A 21,163-nucleotide genomic window follows, 5' to 3' on the forward strand; every position below is an offset into this window, starting at 1 on the left:
GTACATTGCTCTCCAGGCCTATTTCAAGAGATTAGAAAAAGCACAAGTCCAAAATCTAACAGCTCACCTAAAGGAGCTAGAGGCAGAGCAACAAGAACGCCCTAAACCCAGTAGAAGAAGAGAAATAGTAAAAATTAGAGCAGAAATAAACAACATAGAGACCAAAGAAACAATTGAACAGATCAATGAAACCAAGAGTTGGTTTTTTGAAAAAGTAAACAAAATTGACAAACCTCTAGCCAGGCTTATCAAAAAGAAAAGAGAGAGCACCCAAATAGACAAAATTATGAATGAAAATGGACTTATTACAACCAACCCCTCAGAAATACAAGCAATTATCAGGGAATACTATGAAAAATTATATGCCAACAAATTGGACAACTTAGAAGAAATGGACAAATTCCTAAACACACACTCACTACCAAAATTCACACGGGAAGAAATAGAAAACCTGAACAGACCCATAACGAGTGAAGAAATCGAATCAGTGATCAAAAATCTCCCAACAAATAAGAGCCCTGGACCTGATGGTTTCCCTGGGGAATTCTACCAGACATTTAAAACAGAATTAATCCCAATTCTTCTCAAGCTATTCCAAAAAATAGAAGTCGAAGGAAAACTCCCGGACTCATTTTATGAAGCCAGCATCACTCTGATTCCCAAGCCAGACAGAGATCCAGCAAAAAAAGAGAACTATAGGCCAATATCCTTGATGAATACGGATGCAAAAATTCTCAACAAGATCCTTGCAAATCGAATCCAGCAGCATATCAAAAGAATCATCCACCAAGATCAAGTGGGATTCATTCCTGGGTTACAGGGCTGGTTCAACATTCGCAAATCAATCAATGTGATACATCATATCAATAAAAGAAAAGATAAAAACCATATGATCCTGTCAATAGATGCAGAAAAAGCATTTGACAAAATACAGCATCCCTTCTTAATAAAGACTCTCGAGAAAGTTGGGATAGAAGGAACCTACTTAAACATCATCAAAGCCATCTATGAGAAGCCTTCAGCTAACATCATCCTCAACGGGGAAAAACTGAGAGCTTTCCCCCTGAGATCAGGAACACGACAGGGATGTCCACTCTCACCACTGTTGTTTAACATAGTGCTGGAAGTCCTAGCATCAGCCATCAGACAACAAAAGGAAATCAAAGGCATCAGAATTGGCAAAGAGGAAGTCAAACTTTCACTCTTCGCAGATGACATGATACTCTACATAGAAAACCCGACAGACTCCACCAGAAGCCTACTAGAACTGATCCAAGAATTCAGCCAAGTTGCAGGGTACAAAATCAACGTACAGAAATCGGTTGCATTTTTATACACCAATAATGAAGCAACAGAAAGAGAAATCAAGAAACTGATCCCATTCACAATTGCACAAAAAACCATAAAATACCTCGGAATAAACCTAACCAAGGATACAAGAGATCTGTATGATGAAAACTATAGAAAACTTATGAAGGAAATTGAAGAAGACACAAAGAAATGGAAAAACATTCCATGCTCATGGATAGGAAGAATAAATATAGTTAAGATGTCATTACTACCTAAAGCACTCTACACATTCAATGCAATTCCAATCAAAATTGCACCAGCATACTTCTCAAAACTAGAACAAACTATCCAAAAATTTGTATGGAACCACAAAAGACCCCGAATAGCCAAAGTAATACTGAAAAATAAAACCAAAACGGGAGGTATCACCATCCCAGACTTCAGCCTCTACTACAAAGCTGTCATCCTCAAGACAGTATGGTATTGGCACAAAAACAGACACATAGACCAATGGAACAGAATTGAGAACTCAGAAGTGGACCCAAAAGTATACAGCCAACTGATCTTTGACAAAGCAGGAAAGAATATCCAATGGAAAAAAGACAGCCTTTTTAACAGATGGTGTTGGGAGAACTGGACAGCAACATGCAGAAGAATGAAACTAGATCATTTTCTCACACCATGCACAAAAATCAACTCAAAATGGATAAAGGACCTGAACGTGAGACAGGAAACTATCAACACCCTAGAGGAGAAAGCAGGAAACAACCTCCTTGACCTCCACCGCAGCAACTTCTTACTTGACACATCCCCAAAAGCAAGGGAATCAAGAGCAAAAATAAACTGTTGGGACCTCATCAAGATTAAAAGCTTCTGCACAGCCAAGGAAACAACCCAGAAAATTAATAGGCAACCAACGGAATGGGAAAAGATAGTTGCAAATGACATATCAGATAAAGGGTTAATATCCAGAATCTATAAGGAACTCACCAAACTACACGCCCGAAAAACAAACAACCCAGTGAAGAAATGGGCAGAAGACATGAACAGACACTTCTCCAAAGAGGACATCCAGATGGCCAACAGACACATGAAACGATGCTCAGCATCCCTCCTCATCAGGGAAATACAAATCAAAACCACACTGAGATACCACCTCACGCCAGTCAGAGTGGCTAAAATGAGCAAATCAGAGAACTCTAGATGCTGGCGAGGATGTGGAGAAACGGGCACCCTCCTACACTGTTGGTGGGAATGTAAACTGGTACAGCCCCTCTGGAAAACAGTGTGGAGGTTCCTCAGGAAACTAACAATAGAACTCCCTTATGACCCAGCAATAGCACTGCTAGGAATTTACCCAAGGGATACAGAAATGCTGAGGCATAGGAGCACATGTACCCCAATGTTCATAGCAGCACTCTCCACAATAGCTAAAACATGGAAAGAGCCTAAGTGTCCATCAACAGATGAATGGATCAAGAAGATGTGGTTTATCTATACCATGGAATACTACATGGCAATGAGAAACAATGAAATCTGGCCATGTGTAGCAACATGGATGGACCTTGAGGGTGTTATGCTGAGCGAAATAAGTCAGGCAGAGAAGGACAAATATCATATGTTTGCACGTATAGGAGGATTAGGAGGAACTTGACGGAGGAACAAGGGGGAGAAGAAGGGCGGAAATGGTGGGGGAAAGGGAGAGAGGCAAACCATGAGAGACTCTTGAATGCTGACAAAAACTGAGGACTGATGGATGTGGGGGGGAGGGGGGATGGGCATGGAGGAGGGCACTTGTGGGGATGAGCGCTGAGTGTTATGTGGAAACTAATTTGACAATAAACTATTTGTAAAAAAAAAAAAAGAAAGAAAGAAATAATGAAGTTGAAGGCAGTATAAACTATCTAATTTGTTCATATTTCATAAACCTTTTTGATTCTTCTCAATTTCCTCTCCTTTTTTCATACAATGGATTTGTCAGATAAGCAGTCATTTTTCTTATATAAAGTCCACATTTTTTATTTAACTACCTCTTAATGAATGCTAGTTTCTAAAGAGGATTTCTGAGATATGTCTGAACTTCTAGAATAGCACCATCTGATATGTGTATCTGATATGTGGTATGAATCACATAAGCAGTTTAAACTTTTCTACTAGCCACATTACAAAAAAAGAAAAAGAAAAGAAAAAAACTGGTGAAATAAAATTTGACAATACATTTTACCTAATCCTATTTATCATAAATAATAACATTTTACATTTAAATCAAAATAAAAATCTGAGATAATTTATGCTTTTTTTTTTCTTTTTTAGACAGGGACTCTAAGTCTCCAAAAGCTGGTGCATATCTCATATTATCAGTACATTGTAATCCAGACTAGCTTAATAGTCATATATAGATAGTGGCTACTATATTTGACATCTTAGCTCTTCAGAGATTAAACTACCCTAAGACACTGTGATATTCATGCTGCAGTGTAGCTGGGCTTGGTAAATATTTTTAACCTCTCACCCACCAATTATAGTCTATAGATACTTTTTTCCTATTTCTCAATTTTCTCAATGTGTGTGGGAATATCTCCTGGGGTTTTCTGGATTCTGAGACATTAGTACTCCCGTTTTCTTTTCCAAGATACGTTTGTACAGCTATTAAACCCATGAGGGAGGGATTTGCTATTTCATTCATGTTCAGGGTATTTGGGTAGGGTGAGGGGGAAAACTTGTAACTTCAACTTTTGTTGAAATTGCTGCTTCTGTGTTTCCTTTGTTTCCTTGTTTCCAGTTACTATTTCTGTTTCTATGTTACGGTTTATAAAGTAAACAAAGCATCATTGTTTTGTCCCATTCAGAATCCTACCTCCTTAGGTTTACCTATATTTTCTACCAATATATTTGTTCAATAAATCAAACCCTTTTTTCTAAAATTACTTTTACTGTTCAATAAATTTACACTTGAAAAGTTTTTTCTGTGACTGTTAGCTGGTTTCTCTTTAATTTTTTAATTATATTTTATTGGTTTCTTTGCTCATCCCCTTTTTCAGTTTTTATTTATATCTTTCTCTTTCTTCCTTATGCTGTTATAATATTGATAAAGTAATTAATGTATATTTCCTTCAAAAATTTTTTGGAAACAAACCAAAATCTTATTTGGCTTTATTTCTCCTTAGTTTTGAATGCCACTTTTGTTGGGCATTTAATTACTAATTTGGAAAGCTTTTCCTGATGACCTTAAACATATTGTTCTATTGTTTCATGGAAGAGTTGTTGATGAAATGTCTGATATTTATTCTTTTCTAAGGAACTAGAATTTTGTCTATGAAATCTTTTAGGAATTTAATGTTATTCCTGGGACTTTGAAACTTCACCAAAATGTCCTGGCTATGATACTCACTTGCTTGGTACTAGACATGTCATTTTGGACTGAAATCTCCTTCAATTTTAAGAGGTATTTTTTTTTTTTACTGTGTATCTGGTTTTTTTCCTGTTTTCCTTACTTCTGTAACCGCATTTGATTGGTTTTAGAATTTCCGTATCTGATTCTATATCTCCACCTCTCATTGCTTTCTCTAATACTTTCCGTTTCTTTCTTTCTCTTTTATTTATTTTTTAAAATTTTTGATGTTTTATTTATTTCTGAGAGATAGAGACAGCGTGAGCAGGGGAAGGTCAGAGAGAGAGGGAGATACAGAATCTGAAGCAGGCTCCAGGGTATGAGCTAGCTGTCAGCACAGAGCCCGCTGCGGCGCTCGAACCCACAAACCGTGAGATCATGACCTGAGCTGAAGTTGGACACTCAACTGACTGAGCCACCCAGGCGCCCTTTTACTTTTTCTTTTAAACTGTGTTTTATTTTGTGTTAAGCTAGAGAAAGCACCAACTAATAGTTACAGAAGGTTGCAAGAAATTTTAGGGAGTTGAATGTGAAAAGATAAGTTGTATTGAATTGCAACTGTTCTTTGTTTTTGGTTTCTTCTGGACATCCCAAAAGGAGGAGCCAAGAGAAAGAAAAAGACAATTTTAAAAAGAATAGTTAACCAACAAAATGGAAGATAAAGCAGGAGGCCTAAGAGTACCAGACAGTTGTCCTTCTAAATAAAATTTAAATAATTCAAAAAGAGAGAAAGAAAGAAATGGTAGCTCTGAGACATCTTGGCTTCCAGATGAACTGGGCATCAATGAGAAGAGGACTATTAGGCAGAATGCCAAAATAAGTCTTCCTAAAGGTGCAAATAAGTTATATAAAATATGTTATACTTTAAAATCTGTGTTCTTCAATAATTCAGTGCTTTTTTCTTATTTCAAATTTTTTAATTCAAATTTAATTTAATTTTATAAGTGCACTAAAATCGTTTACCAAAGATAAATTTTGTGCCTTCAACATAATTTCCCTAGTTATTTTCTCTATCAGTACAATTTAAAGTCCTATGAAATGTGCAAATTTATTTTAAAAAAAAAATTGAACCAGCATCATTTAAACATCCTTGTTTTTCAAAATACCTTCTCAACAGTTTTCTTTTCAGAAAACTTCAAAGACTGTTTATTTTCTCTCTCTTCTTTAAGGCTTGTGTATGTGTGTGTTTGTGTTTAGTTGTTTTAGGATGATAGTTCCCAGGTCTCCCTTGCCTGAGAAGTCTTTGGAAGGCTATGAAGCAGAAAGGGTTGAGGGTTTGCAGACAGAGGATGATCTGATCCTGCATCTAGATCCTGGGGCGAGGCAGGCAAAGGCTGGTGGGCAGTCTTTTCTACCTTGGACACAGCCTCCACCAGTGGTGGGTATCAGTGAGCCTGCAAATCTGGGTAAGGTTGGCCTGGCTCTGGGGGTCAATGGCTTCCGAGAGCCATAGGAAGAGGGGATTAGCTCTGAGTCTAAACTCTGCAAAAATACAGCTCCACAACTTCTGGGATTTTAGCAGTAACACTAATATTTATAGAGTTTTTTTTCCTTTAAATCTTTTTAATTTGCTTTCTCCTAATCTTTCTTCTATTTTAAAGGTATTTTAAACTTCGCTTTTTAAAAAATTCTGTATAATTATTAGGGTTCTAAGAGGGGAAGGAGAAGCATTTACAGACTTTTCACAATTATCTTGCTTTGTCAGTCCCTTTTTTAATTTTTTAAATTTTTATAATTTAAAAAAATTTTTTTTTAATTTTAATGTTTTTTAAAATGTATTTCTGAGAGAGAGAGATTCAGCGTGAGCAGGGAAGGGTCAGAGAGAAAGGGGGACACAGAATCCGAAGCAAGCTCCAGGCTCGAGCTAGCTGTCAGCACAGAACCCGGCGCGGGGCTCGAACCCACGAATCGTGAGATCATGACCTGAGCCCAAGTCGGACGCATGACTGACTGAGCCACCCAGGTGCCTCTGTCAATCCCTTTTTAAAATTCCTTGTTTTCTCACACTTCACGGTGAATGTGTTTTAATGTTTTTGTTTCTATACCCAAACACCCGCCCATTTAATTTTTCACCTTAATGGCTCCATCCAGATATACCATACAGAAAACTGTAGGAAAGTATCATAGACTTGAACAAGGATAAACAAAGCACCTCTCAAAGTATTAAAGAACTATTATTTTACTCTTTTAAAAAGCACTGAAACATTTTTCCTGCTTTTTTTTTGCTTTTTAAATTTCGTTTTATCCATTACATTTTTCAGACAATCACGCTAAGCTGTCTCAAGAACACCCATGTTTCAGGAAGGAAATTCTCTTCCATGACCCCTCTGCTTGACATTGAGGTACCCATCTGCAATAAAGTTTGGTCCTTTGGTCCCCAAATAGCTAAAGGAATAAGAGAGATGCTCAGTGGTGTCTTCCCAGCTGCCTCTTGGGAACCATGCCGCCCACACAGTTTGCTGCAGCCTGCCCCGGCCTGCCCCAGTGCCCTCAGGCTATAATAGCTCTGGGGATCAATAAGCAGTGTTTCTTTCTGGTTCTCAGCCCTTCAACATCCCCATCTGGTCTCAAGTAACTTTCTTCTACAGTTGCCATTTTGTTGTGCTTTCCCCCCCTCCATTTTTCTTCATTGTCGTCTTCTTTACGTCATATATTTCCCCCGAGCACGTGCCCTCTGAACTTCACAGATACTATATACTTAACGAAATATTCCAGTTCACTGAGTGTGTCTGGAGTCTTCAGCTTGATTGATATTGGCTGATATGTCAACAGTTCTCATTTTCAAATAGACAGAGGTTTGTTTTTTAATGTAGCCCATTAAGCACCCTGTCCTGTGCGTGTCCGGGTCTCCCCTGGGGCGAGGGGAAAGACCTTGTGTGCCAAGGGCAATTAGCATCTCTGGGCGGCTTCTGCTGCACTTTGAGCCTCTTCCTGACCATCTGGAAACCGCTCTCGGCCTGACAGACAGTCTGAGTGCTGGCCGGGAGGTTGTAGCTCACAGAGCCTTCTCTCTGCTGCTGGGGGATCACTGGAAGTACTGAGGAAAGGCCTGGTTTTTTTTTTGTTTTGTTTTGTTTTTTGTTTTTTTTAATTTCTAGGAGAGAGAGAGAGAGCGTGAGCACAGGAGGGTCAGAAAGAGAGGGAGTCACAGACTGAAACAGGCTCCAGGCTCTGAGCTGGCAGTCAGCACAGAGCCCGACACGGGGCTCGAACCAACGAACCGCGAGATCATGACCTAAGCGAAAGTCGGATGCTTAACCGACTAAGCCACCCAGGCGCCTCAGGAAAGGCCTGTCTTATCTGACCATAGGCGGCATAATAAGTGGCGGGATCTGCATACTTTTGACTCCAGGAGCCTGCTGCAGGGAGCCTGTGGTAGTGGGGCTCTTTGCTGGGTAGGAGGGCGGGGATACCAGTGGGAAACAGCTTCTCCTGCATCTTGCCCATTGGCCTGTTAGGGGAGGCCAGTGAAGACATTCACCCCAGTAGGGGATGGGGTGCTAGGCACACACAGCTGGTGAATTGATGCCCGGAGAGGTGCTACCACCTGAAGCTGGGGTTATGGGTGAGGCGGCCAAGATGTTCATGTTGAGGGCCACAATCTGTCGCATCTGGGCAGCAGTGAGGGCAGCCATGGAGCTCAGGTAGCCATCCTGCGCAAATGATGCCATCAGTTCTGCTTGCAGTTATATCAGTGCTGGTGTGTAGGACCCTGGGCCCCAAACGGTATGGCCATGGGGGTGTACATGCCCGCCTGGCCAGCCGTCTGTTGCATTTGCTGCATCATGTATTATTGTCAGTGTCAGCAAACTTGACAACCAGACTGGGTGAGGCCCCTAGAATAGTCTAGCTCTTTTTCCATTTTTTTAAATGTGTTTTTAATACTAAGAAAATTCTCTGGAACTTTCTTCCATTTGATTAATTTTATCTCAGGTATTGGCGATTTTTCTCTTCTGCCTGTTAGTTGAAATACTTTTAATTTTGCCTTGCCAAATATGTGTGCAGTTTATAGGAAATCAAATCCTTTTTTATAAGAGATATATTATCCTAACCACTCTGATAAAGCTATTTATACTTACTTAAAGTCTTTGTCTTTCTTATTAATTCTGTCACCTCAGCTATTCTTTAATTTGTTAATTTTGGAACTTAAATTACTGTTCTGATGTTTTTCTGAGCCTTATTCTTTTGTCCAAATTTTTAAAAAGATGCCCTTCGTCTGAAGAATTGCCTTCTGCCCCTATTCACACTTTTCTGTGTTTCTCTGCATTTTAAGGAGTGGGGGATGATATTTCTTAGAGTACTTGGCCAGCTGGTTTCTGGCTGGACTCTACGAATGGTTGGAGGAGGAGGAGGAGGATTGATATCAGCATGAATACAGCCGCAGCTAACACCGATTTTGGAGTGAGCTTCTTTCCCACATTCAGCAGTCAGATGGGTCCCTTGTTTTCCTTGGTGGTCTTCTTATTCTCAACTGGCACTTTTTCTGGGGTTCATACTTCAACTTGAATGGTTCCTTCCCCATGTTGCAGTATCAATGGTGGGGCTCTTTGTCAAGGTCTAGGTGCAGCCCTGCTACCTTTCCAGTTCAATGTGGGTTCTAGGAAATAAGCCCCTCCCTTTTGTCCCTCAGCCTTGCAGATCATAGCTCTTTCCTGCAGTTACTAACATCTGAGTTACCTCACTATTTCCCTTTTGCTCTCGTAGGCCTTCCAACACCCATGTAACCAATTCTCTGTATTAAATTTTCTGTGAAATAGTTTAAATGGTTTCTGTTTTCCTTACTGGCCTTTGAATATGTTCTTATTCTCTGTCTTTGGAAACTTATTATATAGAGTTGCCAGATAAAATAAAATATGCAATATTTAGTATATGCTTATAGTGAGAAATTATCCATTGCCTATCTGAAATGTAATTGAACTGAATGTCCTAAATATCTATTTCTTAGATATTGACAGACCTATGATTATATTCCTTACCAACCTGCTCTTTTGGTTATGGTGCATTATGGTTTGGGATATGCCACTGAGAGAGATGTGCTGTTGCTGGTCTTCTATATTAGGTTTCACGCCTATTTCTTGAGGGATGTGTCCACCTGAGGTATTGTTATCCCTATCCAGTTTCACTGCCAGCACTTATTGCCTCAGACTAGCAACAAGTGAAGATGCTGCTGCAAAACAGCACACTTTGGGTTTAGATAACCATACTGCATTGGAATTCATCATATGAAATCATGAATGTTAAGTGACAGTTTTCTTAAAATAATCCATATGGGTTTGTCCTAAGCAAGTTTTTATTTGAAGATTTATAGTCTATTCTTCTTCCACTCAACTGAACTGAATGTGTGCATCTGTTCATTGGATAATTCTTATGTGAATATATTAAAATATTCCACTTACTGATCTCTAAACAAAGTAGGCCACATATGCATGCTACCTTGTCCTATATCGCTGTTGAAGGTAACTACTTAAATTTCCATTTTTCTTTTTAATTAAGAGAAACAAATGAAAGATAAACACACAGCTTGTGACTAATGTGGGGCCTTGAGTTTAATCAGTCATGAAAGGAATTTTTTGACTTCATGTGCAAAACCTAACAAATATAATGGCACATCTACTCAGAATCAGGAGGCAGATTTAATTAGACAATTAGTATTTTCTATCTCAGTTCCCATTTTGATTGTCTTCCCTATTACTCTGAGTTTCTAAAGATCTCATGCACGGTATGCCAACATGTAGTTAAATCCTTTCCTTACTCCATGGATTAAACTTCCTTGGAATCAGCTTGAATTAAATATATGATTCTGCTAAAACAAGGTTACATATTATTACATATTTATAAAATCTTTATATATGTTTTCCACTTGTGTCAAGATATATGAATAGTCAGGTTACTCTGGTAGTAAAAGTTAAAGTTACAGGAACGGTTTAGTTTGATACAGAGAAGGAAAGATGGAAAATATCTTTGTAAATATGAGATCAAGTTCATTAACAATAGCTTTAAATAAATAAAGGAAAATAAGAGTCTGGTTTTTATTTACTTAATTCTTTTTCATGGCTAATAGAAAAATCTAGGAGAATAAATCATACACTATCCTATTTGTACTCATGTTCAAAGGGAGTTATTGTCCAACTTAAATTAGTAAATGTACAAAATCAATGTACATAAATTAGCTGCATTTCTCTACACCAATAATGAAGCAACAGAAAGAGAAATCAGGAACTGATTCCATTTATAATTGCACCAAAACCATAAAAACCTAGGAATAAACCTAACCAAAGAGGTAAAAGATGTGCATGCTGAAAACTATAGGAAGATTATGAGAGAAATTAAAGAAGACACCAAAAAAAAAAAAAAAAAGGGAAAAAATAGTTCATGCTCAAGAATTGGCAGGATAAATGTTAAAATGTTGATATTACCTAAAGCAGTCAACACATTCAATGCAATCCCAGTCAAAATAACACCAGCATTCTTCACAGAGCTAAAACAAACAATCCAAAATTTTATATGGAACCACAAAAGACCACAAATAGCCAAAGTAATGTTGAAAAAGATAACCCAAGTGGGAGGCATCGCAATCCCAGACTTTAGCCTCTACTACAAGGCTGTAATCATCATGACAGTATGGTATTGGCACAAAAACGGACACAGAGACCAATGGAATAGGATAGAGAATCCAGAATTGGATCTACAAATGTATGGCCAACTAATCTCTGACAAAGCAGTAAAGAGTATCCAATGGAAAAAACACCATATCTTTAGCAAATGGTGCTGGGAGAACTGGACAACAAATGGAGAAGAATGAAACTGGACCCCTTTCTTACACGATACACAAAAATAAATTCAAAATGGATAAAGGTCTAAATGTGAAACACAAAACCATCAAAACCCTAGAGGGGGAAAAAAAAAAACAAACAGGCAGCCACCTCTTTGACCTCTGCCACAGCAACTTCTTAGTAGACATGTCCCCAGAGGCAAAGGAAACAAAAGAAAAAAAAACTATTGGGACCTTGTCAAGATGAAAACCTTCTGCACAGTGAAGGAAATGATCACCACAACTAAAAGGCATCCAGAAGAATGGAAGAAGATATATTCAAATGATATATCAGATAAAGGGTATTCAAAGTCTGTAAAGAACTTATCAAATTCAACACCCAAAAAACAATAATCCTGTGTTGAAATGGGCAAAAGACATGAACAGACACTTTTCCAAAGAAGACATCCAGATGGCTAATAGACACATGAAATGATGATCAACATCACTCATCATAAGAGAAATGCAAGTCAAAACCACAATGAAATGCCATCTCACACCTGTCAGAATAGTTAAAATTAACAACTAGGAAACAACAGATGTTGGCGAGTATGCAAAGAAAGGGGAGCACTTTTGAACTGTTGGTGTGAATGCAAACTGGTGCAGCCAGTCTGGAAAACAGTATGGAGATTCCTCAAAAAATTAAAAATAAAGCTACCCTATGACCCAGAAATTGCACCACTAGGTATTTATCCAAAGGATACAAAAATGCTGACTGGAAGGGGCACCTGCACTCCAATGTTTATAGCAGCACTATTGACAATAGCTAAAGTATGGAGAAGGCCCGAATGTCCATCCACTGATGAATGGATAAACAAAATATGGTATATATATATATATATATATATACACATACATACAAACATACAATAGAATATTGCTCAGCAGTCAAAAAGAATTAAATCTTGCCATTTGCAACAACATGGATGGAAATAGAATGTATTATGCTAAGTGAAATAAATCAGTCAGAGAGAGACAAATATTATGATTTCACTCATATGTGGAATTTAAGAAACAACACATGAACACAGTGGAAGGGAAGGAACAATAAGTAAAAACAGAAAGGGAGAGGGGCGCCTGGGTGACTTAGTCGGTTAAGCGTCCGACTTTCGCTTAGGTCATGATCTCGCGGTTCGTGGGTTCGAGCCCCACGTCGGGCTCTGTGCTGACTGCCAGCTCAGAGCCTGGAGCCTGTTTCAGTCTGTGACTCCCTCTGTCTCTGACCCTCCCCTGCTCACGCTGTCTCTCTCTCTCTCTGCTGGAAATAAATAAAATATTAAAAAAAAAAAAAAACAGAAAGGGAGACAAACCATAAGAGACTCTTATAGACAGAAAAACTGAGGGTTGCTGGAGGGGTGTTGCATGTGGGATCTGCTAAACAGGTGATGGGCATTAAGGAAGCACTTGTTGGGGTGAGCACTGGATATTATATGTAAGTGATGAATCACTAAATTCTACTCCTGAAACTATTATTGCACTATATATTAACTAACTTGGATTTAAATTTAAAATTTTAGTGAATGTATAGGTAACTAAATTATAAAAGAATGCATGCCAAACAATGAATATTAACTATAGTTTATTGGAAAAATATGTCTAATTCCTATGATATACCATCTATTATATATTTTATACTATATTTTATACCTAATTATTTCTAACAAATAAATTCATTTTATTTCTTGTTTACAGAAACATGGATGAAAAGACTCTATGTACAAAACCAAATAAAAAATATTCAAAGATGATAAATAAAGACTGATACCTTTTTAGAAAGCAGACTCTATAATGGAGACAAGTATGTAGGATTAGCACTTGAGAAAAGAAAGAAAGAATAAATAGGCAAGGGGAAAAGTTGGACTGAAATCCCATCTTAACAGCATCTGCTGAGCCCAAATAAATAACAGAGTCTGAGAGAAGTCTTCTGAAGCATTCTACTTTATGGTGAGGGGCCTGGGCCTATATGATCATGTATCCACTAGAGATATGCATTGAAGGAGGAAGATCAGGAGTGAAATGATTCTCTCCATCTGAGGGCAATTTTCTAAGATGGCTAATAGCTGGAAGCGCTTACACCAGCAAGGACTATATCTTGCAGTCCTGAAGGGTGTTCTGAGCAGCAAATCACAGTTAGCATCCACTAAAATGTCATAAAGGCCTTATTTGTCAAACCAACAAACATTGTGGTTACCAGTTGGAAAGAGAATGATGATCAAATGGAGTGAGTGACAGAAATAGGATAACAGAGGGGCTCCTGGCTGGCTTAGTTGGAAAGGCATATGACTCTTGATCTCAAGAGTCTTGAGCTGGAGCTCCACGTTGGGTATAGAGATTTCTTAAAAATAAATAAACAAAAAAAGAAGAATAAAAAAGAAAAAAATAGAAATTTCAGTATTGTTAATGAATGAGGTAGAGAAAAAAGAAAAGCATGAGAAAAGTGTTATATTCTGAAAATCTAATATATTCTATTGCATTCTGGTTGATTTCATAAGATTGGAGCGGGGGACATGGTTAAAGTTATATAATCCAATTTATGAGGTAAGTTATTAGAATTGTTAATTAGAACATTTGATAGAAGTTTAAAACAAAACTTAAGGGGGGCGCCTGGGTGGCTTAGTCAGTTAAGCGTCCGACTTTCGCTTAGGTCATGATCTCGCGGTTCGTGGGTTCGAGCCCCGCGTCGGGCTCTGTGCTGACTGCCAGCTCAGAGCCTGGAGCCTATTTCAGAGTCTGTGTCTCCCTCTCTCTCTGACCCTCCCCTGCTCACACTGTCTCTCTCTCTCTCTCCTAGAAATAAAAATATTTAAAAAAAAAAACTTAATGAAGGGGCATTTGGGTGTCTCAATTGGCTAAGCATCCTACTTAAGCTCAGGTCATGATTTCATGGTTTATGAGTCTGAGCCCCGCATTGGGCTCTATACTGACAGTGCTGAGCCTGCCTGAGATTCTTTCTCTCTGTCCCTCCCCCACTTGCTCACTAAATAAATAAAAAAATAAACAGAAAAAAAAACTTAATGAAGTAAACACTGCACCTCTGATCTGTAGTTATGGAGTTAGGCCAATAAGAAAGCTAAGCAAATAGACTTGAATAAGAATATCCATATACTACCTGTTTGACAGTGTCTAGCAGGTTCATGAATTACTTTTGTGGCAAGACTTTCTGAAGATAATGGAGATAATTATGCAGGGGCTCTATCTTTGAAAAGTTCAAACACACACCCCTAGTCTTAAGGTCAATGTTCGCTTAGCCATCCAGGTGGACACTGCTATTTTCTTATCAAACACTGAAAACATATAAACCTTTATACTTAACTAGATTTCACTGTAGATCTACTTGGTCTCTTATGCTTGTCCTCCTCTAGGGAAGAACAGAACACACAAAGTACATTGCCTAAAATTAGCCTATATTTCTCTGAATCTCACTAGAGAACTATCTTGCTATTTTATAGGTCAACCCTTCCAGTAGTAAGAGTTTTTAGAAACCTCAAAAGTTCAGTTGCTGGACTAGGTCCAAGAAATGATGATGCTAATAGATTTAAAATAAAATTATTGTCATATACAACTATTTCTGCTAGGTCAAAAAATATCCATTTGGAAATATCTTGTACTTCACCTCATTTAATTATCTTACATATATGAGATATGGACTCAGGAATTAAGGTTACACAGTAAATTAACTGAAGAAAGAAGACCAGAATGCAATTTTCTGCATATATGTAAGCAGTGTATAAATGTCAATGAATGTTAAAAACTTATGTTCTTCAGTCATAAGCTATAATATGTTTACATTAAGCAATGTGAAGTAGGCTAATATGGAGCATTTTTCTCACCCTATACCTCAAACATGTTATCTGTAACTTAGAAGAAAGAATAGTTTTATTATTGATGGGAAGAAAATAAAATTTTAGATATTTTAAAATATGATATGAATTTAGAATAGATGTGGTTTATAAAATATAATACAAATATTTTGTATAATTTTAAACTATTTTAAAGTATATTTAAAAGTATATTTTAAAATAATATACTTTATTATCAACTGTATATTTTCTAGGATTTATAGATTTTTCCAGGGCAGTTAAGTAGCCTGAACTATGAATGTACCCCATTGACAAACACAGTGTTTTTCCTAAATCTCTTTTTAAGGTATTCTTTGGGAGTATCTTTACTTACTTGAAGATCAGTCAGAAGCATAAACTATTGATGGTTCCTAAATTCACAGTTTAGAAAGAGAGATGGGGCCTACAGCAATCACACAGAGTTACTAGCTAAGTAAAATGAATTTTTGGCAGTTCTATATTGGACTGTTAACCAACAAGGTGAGGGCTATGATATTCTCTGTGTTTTGTTCTGTGGTGATTACAGTTATGGATAGCACACAAACAACAAAACCTATGCTAATTCTCTTCAAAGTGTACCTTTACAATATATGTGACATTGCAATAAGCTTCTAGAAGAGGCTAAGGGAAGAAATTTCATGAATATATGAAATTATATTTGGCTCTTAGAACATTAATAAAGGTCTCACTTCAGGGCACCTGGGTGGCTCCGGCGTTAATCTTGGTTAAGCGTCCATTTCAGCTCAGGTCATGATCTCATGGTTCCCGGGTTTGAGCCTCGCCCCAGGCTCTGTGCTGTGCTGACAGCTCAGAGCCTGGAGCCTGCTTCAGATTCTGTGTCTCCTACTCTCTGCCCCTCCCACTCTCATGATCTGTGTCCCTCTCTCTCAAAAATTAATAAACATTAAAAAAAAAAGCCTCATTTCTTACAAATTAGTGCACAATATAATAAATCCATAAAATAATGTGTACGTTTCCTAATTATCTATAAAAATACAGACATTTAATACTTTCTAATAAAAAGCAAGTATAAATACATTAATAAGAAACAGAAAAGGGCCATCATTCTTCTATGAATAAATTTAAGATGGCTTTATTTTTATATCACTTATAGTATGCTAATAATGTGAGCGTCTTTATCTAGGTTTGAATAAAATATAATTATTTCCTTTTCTTAAAGAGTATCATGTAAAAGAGAATAAACATTACACACATGTTGCTAGCCATACAAAGGGCTCTTCACTTTTAGATTTACAGGAAGGGAGTACTAAAATTCTAAATTTTGGAATAAATTTTCTTTAGTGTCATTTGATACTGAAGAATAAGTTAATATATTCTATTAATATATCTTATTATATTGTATATAATATATATCTATATCTATATCTAAGTTAATATATCCTATAGGGGGTTTCTAATGTCTATTGATAAACTGACTTTGCAAGCATTCAAGCTTGCTAATTTGGCTTTCTCTCACTTTTTGGACTCCTGTACAAGGTTATTTAGTAAGTTTGGTTTTATTTATTTATTTTTTAATCTAGAACAATTTCCTTTTCCCTTCCAATAGTACCTGAGTCCGATGTTGTCATTATGTGAAATTGAGACAAATAATAATTTCTTCATACATTTTGGTCCTGTGATTATGAATGAATTCTAATTTCCAAAGACATTTGATGGCCTATTCTATTAAAAAATGGAAGGAAGGAAAAAGCCCTGTTAGAGTTTTGTTTAAGGAAGCGTCACAGCAGGACTGAATTAAAACAGTGAGACCTGATTGTCCATTTACTGTCCTAGGGAGCAAAGTACACTTAATTGATCTTTTCTTTAGTTTCCTCATATGTAAGTGGTACAAGTTCTTGTCAGAAAAAGATGCTGTAAGAATTAATGAGCAATTCCATTTAAGACACTTAGCTCTATGTCTGACAACTGATAGGCATTTAAAAATGCGTGTTGTATTATCGTTGTCATTGCTCTGTTAAAAATATTCCTGACAGTAGTTCAATCCCTCTTATGAAAAAAGTAAATATTCAGGAGAAACTTTTGAAGACAGATCTTAAAAGAAGATGCAAAAAATTGATCCAATGTATTTTCATCTGGCAAAATGTATTTTATACTTGACAACAATTGGAATGCAAGTATTCTAATTACTGAGCCCAATGTACCCTCTGACATTTCAAAAATAAAAGCTTATATAGACAATTACCGATTAGCTGATAAGTCTTTAAAATGAAACTTTGGCTCTTTTGACCTTCTCAGTGACCCCATTATAGATTGTTTAGAGGACTGGATGAAGTCAGTAGGCTAAACAAATTATAGAATATCTATATTAATATACAAATTCCTGCAGTAAAACCTGAGTGATTATCAAACTGAAACAGAAACGTTATTTAGATAATTTTCCTGAGTTATTATTAGGTACAAAAAATGTGCTGGTTCTATCAGAATGCTTTTAGGTGGGAGACCATCACATTTTTAGGTACTCTTTTTTTCAGGGAACACAAAGTACAACCAAATGATTTGAGTACGGGTGCTACTCAAGAAAGTCTTTCTGAACCTCTTGCCTTCTGTTTTCTCTAAACACATGAAAGAACTTATAGTGACCTAAAGGATCACATTACAAGACAATAAATTAAATTATATTTATATTTCTTTTCTTAAAATGTATGCCTTGATCCTAACTCACACACACACACACACACACACACACCAGAAAATCAAAGTTAAACTTTTTATCTGAATTAAACTTTATAAGAGCGAAATCATAAGAACTGTATATCTGGAGTTCTATGACTAGGTCCCTTATTTTTTGTTGAGAAAACCTTATTATAGATCATCAGAGGTTTGAGTCCTAGATCAGAATACCCCTGGTAAATATGAGAGACACTAACAATTTATCTAAAGAGATAACTCAAGGAATCTTTTGTTAATCACTAGCAAGCAGCATCAGCTATTCTTTGAGTAATAACTTTTCCCCAGATTTCACATGTAAAATCAAATTTCATTTTCATCCTTAACTGTACTCCTCTCTCCTATCTATGCTAAAGAGTACTTTCTGCTCTGTAATTTTTGTTCATATTGGCTTCAATCACTATACAATTTTGTCTGCAATATTCACTCTGAATCATTTATTTTATTTGAAATTAAACTTAGATTTCATGAACATTATAGTATGCATTTTCCTCAAAGCACCTGTGAGCTCACAAGTGCACATATGCCCAAGTGTGGTATCATTTGTGTGTGTGTTTAATGTAGCAATGACAGTTTAAGAGCATGATTTCTTGAAAACAATGCACATGCACATAGCCCAGACCAAAAAAAAAAAAAAAAAAAAAAAAAAAAAAAAANAAAAAAAAAAAAAAAAAAAAAAAAAAAAAAAAAAAAAAAAAAAAAAAAAAAAAAAAAAAAAAGAAGGGAGAAAAATATGCTGCATTGATTAATGGTGTAAAAGTCTTTAAAACATGACTGAATCACTGACCGAAATAAGGAAGTGGCAGAGTCAGTTTTTAGATAAAGTTGAGGCATTTGATACTATGGTTGTTCAAGTTGAATTGACTAAGATATTGGCAATGATATAGTGTTTCCCCTTTTAGTTTCTTTATTTCTAGGTTTGATCAACTTGGTATTTTTTTATGCATCTACACAATATAGATTCTATACTTACTGGATAGCTACTCTTTAATAAACAGTTGCCATTTGATTGAATAATTTTGATAGACTGTCATAATACAAGATATTCTCCTACATTGTAGTAAACATTTGGCTGCTACACATAATTATTAGCATTTTCTAGTTACTAGAGTTCTCTATTTAAAAAAGTACCACCTCTTTTCTATAAACTTATTTACACCCTAGTCATTACTCTATAATGAAAAATGATCTTTTCTGATGATTTAGTGAAGTAGGAATGAGCCACTTTGCATTCTCAGTGGAGAAGGATGATTTCTTACGGTATTTTATATTATTGTGTATACTATCCCTTTACCTGGAAAAGTATCATTTAGCCAGTCACTCCAATACTTTCTGCATTTTAGTTTATTAATTGTACTGGATATTCTTTGCTTATGCCTACAGATCTGCTCTACATCCTTCCTCTTTGCTCTGTTCCCCAGAAAGCTGATCTTTATATATTGCATCAAATGAGTTTCCTTTCTCTGACTCCCAATTGGTTTGGCCAATGAAACTACTAGTAAATGACGTTTGGCCAATGGAACGATTAGTTGTTGATTAGAAAGGCAAGAAGTTTATAAAGCTAGATCCTTAACTCTGGTCGTAAGCTAATCATGGTGGAGACCTTAACTCAAAGGGTCTGCAGACCTCTCCTATAGTTGCAGGTGTTACAGATCTCTGGTACCAGCTTTCTCCTTTGTCACTTCACCAACAGAGGAGTTGACAGCTTTCTGCTAAAACTATTCTTTGCTGTCTTTTCTTAACCCTGCCAACACCTTTGTAAACCAAACCAAAACAAAACAACAAAACAAAACACCTTAGTTTATTCAATCTCTCTTGAATCACCCCTTTTGAATGTGCCATGTATTTTCTCCCAGGAACTTGAATGATGACCACACCGGGTAAATTATATTTCTCTCTAAATTTTTTGCTCCAAGCTCCCTTTATACAAAAACTTGAGGACTAATTTTAGAGCATCTGAGTTTTCTATTTCAGATTCTCAGGTGTAGGCTTCCTGGAGACGTCAAAACTGATGTCTTTTCTATATGATTTCAGGTTATTGCAGAAACAAGAGGAACAGTGGATATGAAACAGCAATTTTAAGCTTGAAAAATGAGGTTAGAAAAATACATTTTGATAATTTCCTCATAATTTAAAATATAAAACCATTATTCTCATCATTATTAAATGTGGACTTACACAGACTGTGACTCTCATGTTCTTGTGAACCTAGTTTTCCATACCAATGAAAAATTTCCCATGTTTCTTCCCCTTACCCCTTAATATTTTGCCACAACACTAAAAGAAGCTTTAATTATAGAGTAACTTCACAGATGTGAATCATTTTATTCTCCAAAGAAATTTAAAAATCTCTAGGCCAGAAATCCTTAATTAATTAAGAAGACAAAAACTGTAGATCAACCTGTATAAGTCAGAGGGACAAAATATATAAGAAGTCATGGGAAAGATTTGGTTTTCTCTTAAAGTTCAGGAAAACAAATGCAAGAAATATCAGCTAAAAATAAAAATAAATAAATGACAGCTGAGGAGGGATTTAAAATTCAGAATAGAATAGTCAATTTAAAATCAAGTATGTTGCTTTGGGCTCCTTGTGATACATAAGGCCAAAATCAATAGTTATTATTTATTTGTCCACGACTAAGTCTAATAATCATATAATAAATGACATCATTACATGGTTCTTTGAATTCAGCCATTTACAGAGTTCTACCATAGGAAAGTCAAGTAACTAATCAAGCTGAAACCAATGCAAACCAGTAATTTCATCTGCAGATGCATACAAAAATCAAGAACATGTAGCAATGTAGTTTGCAGCCTGATTCTTATTTAAGCTGACATCAGTCAATACCAAATTTTCATTCATAAGCTATATTAGTGATTTAAGTGCTATCCTAAATCCCATTTATTTTTATCTTGAGGTGTTAATAATGACCTAAAGAAAATGTGCAAAGGGAAACAGACATCCAACTTTGTTTAGCTGATTTGAGTGACCCTAAGAAAAGCTGTCAGTGTCTGAACAGAGTTAAAGAGGAAATGTCTGAAATGGAGTTTCAATGTGAAGAGTGAAATGAGTTTAAAGAGAGTGTATATTGCTTTTTTGTAAGCTTAATCTCTACATAAAAACTAACATCGGAAGAATAAATC

The 21,163-nt window shown here is 36.4% G+C and overlaps 1 pseudogene; it reads right to left on the reverse strand.

Annotated features, from left to right (window-relative positions):
• Positions 1 to 7,485: 7,485 nt before the first annotated feature.
• Positions 7,486 to 21,163, reverse strand: part of LOC120220939 — a 36,758-nt pseudogene continuing 23,080 nt past the window's right edge.

The sequence above is a fragment of the Hyaena hyaena genome, unplaced genomic scaffold (genome assembly GCF_003009895.1).
Source record: "Hyaena hyaena isolate Hyena2069 unplaced genomic scaffold, ASM300989v1 scaffold_736, whole genome shotgun sequence".
Lineage (NCBI taxonomy): Eukaryota > Metazoa > Chordata > Mammalia > Carnivora > Hyaenidae > Hyaena > Hyaena hyaena.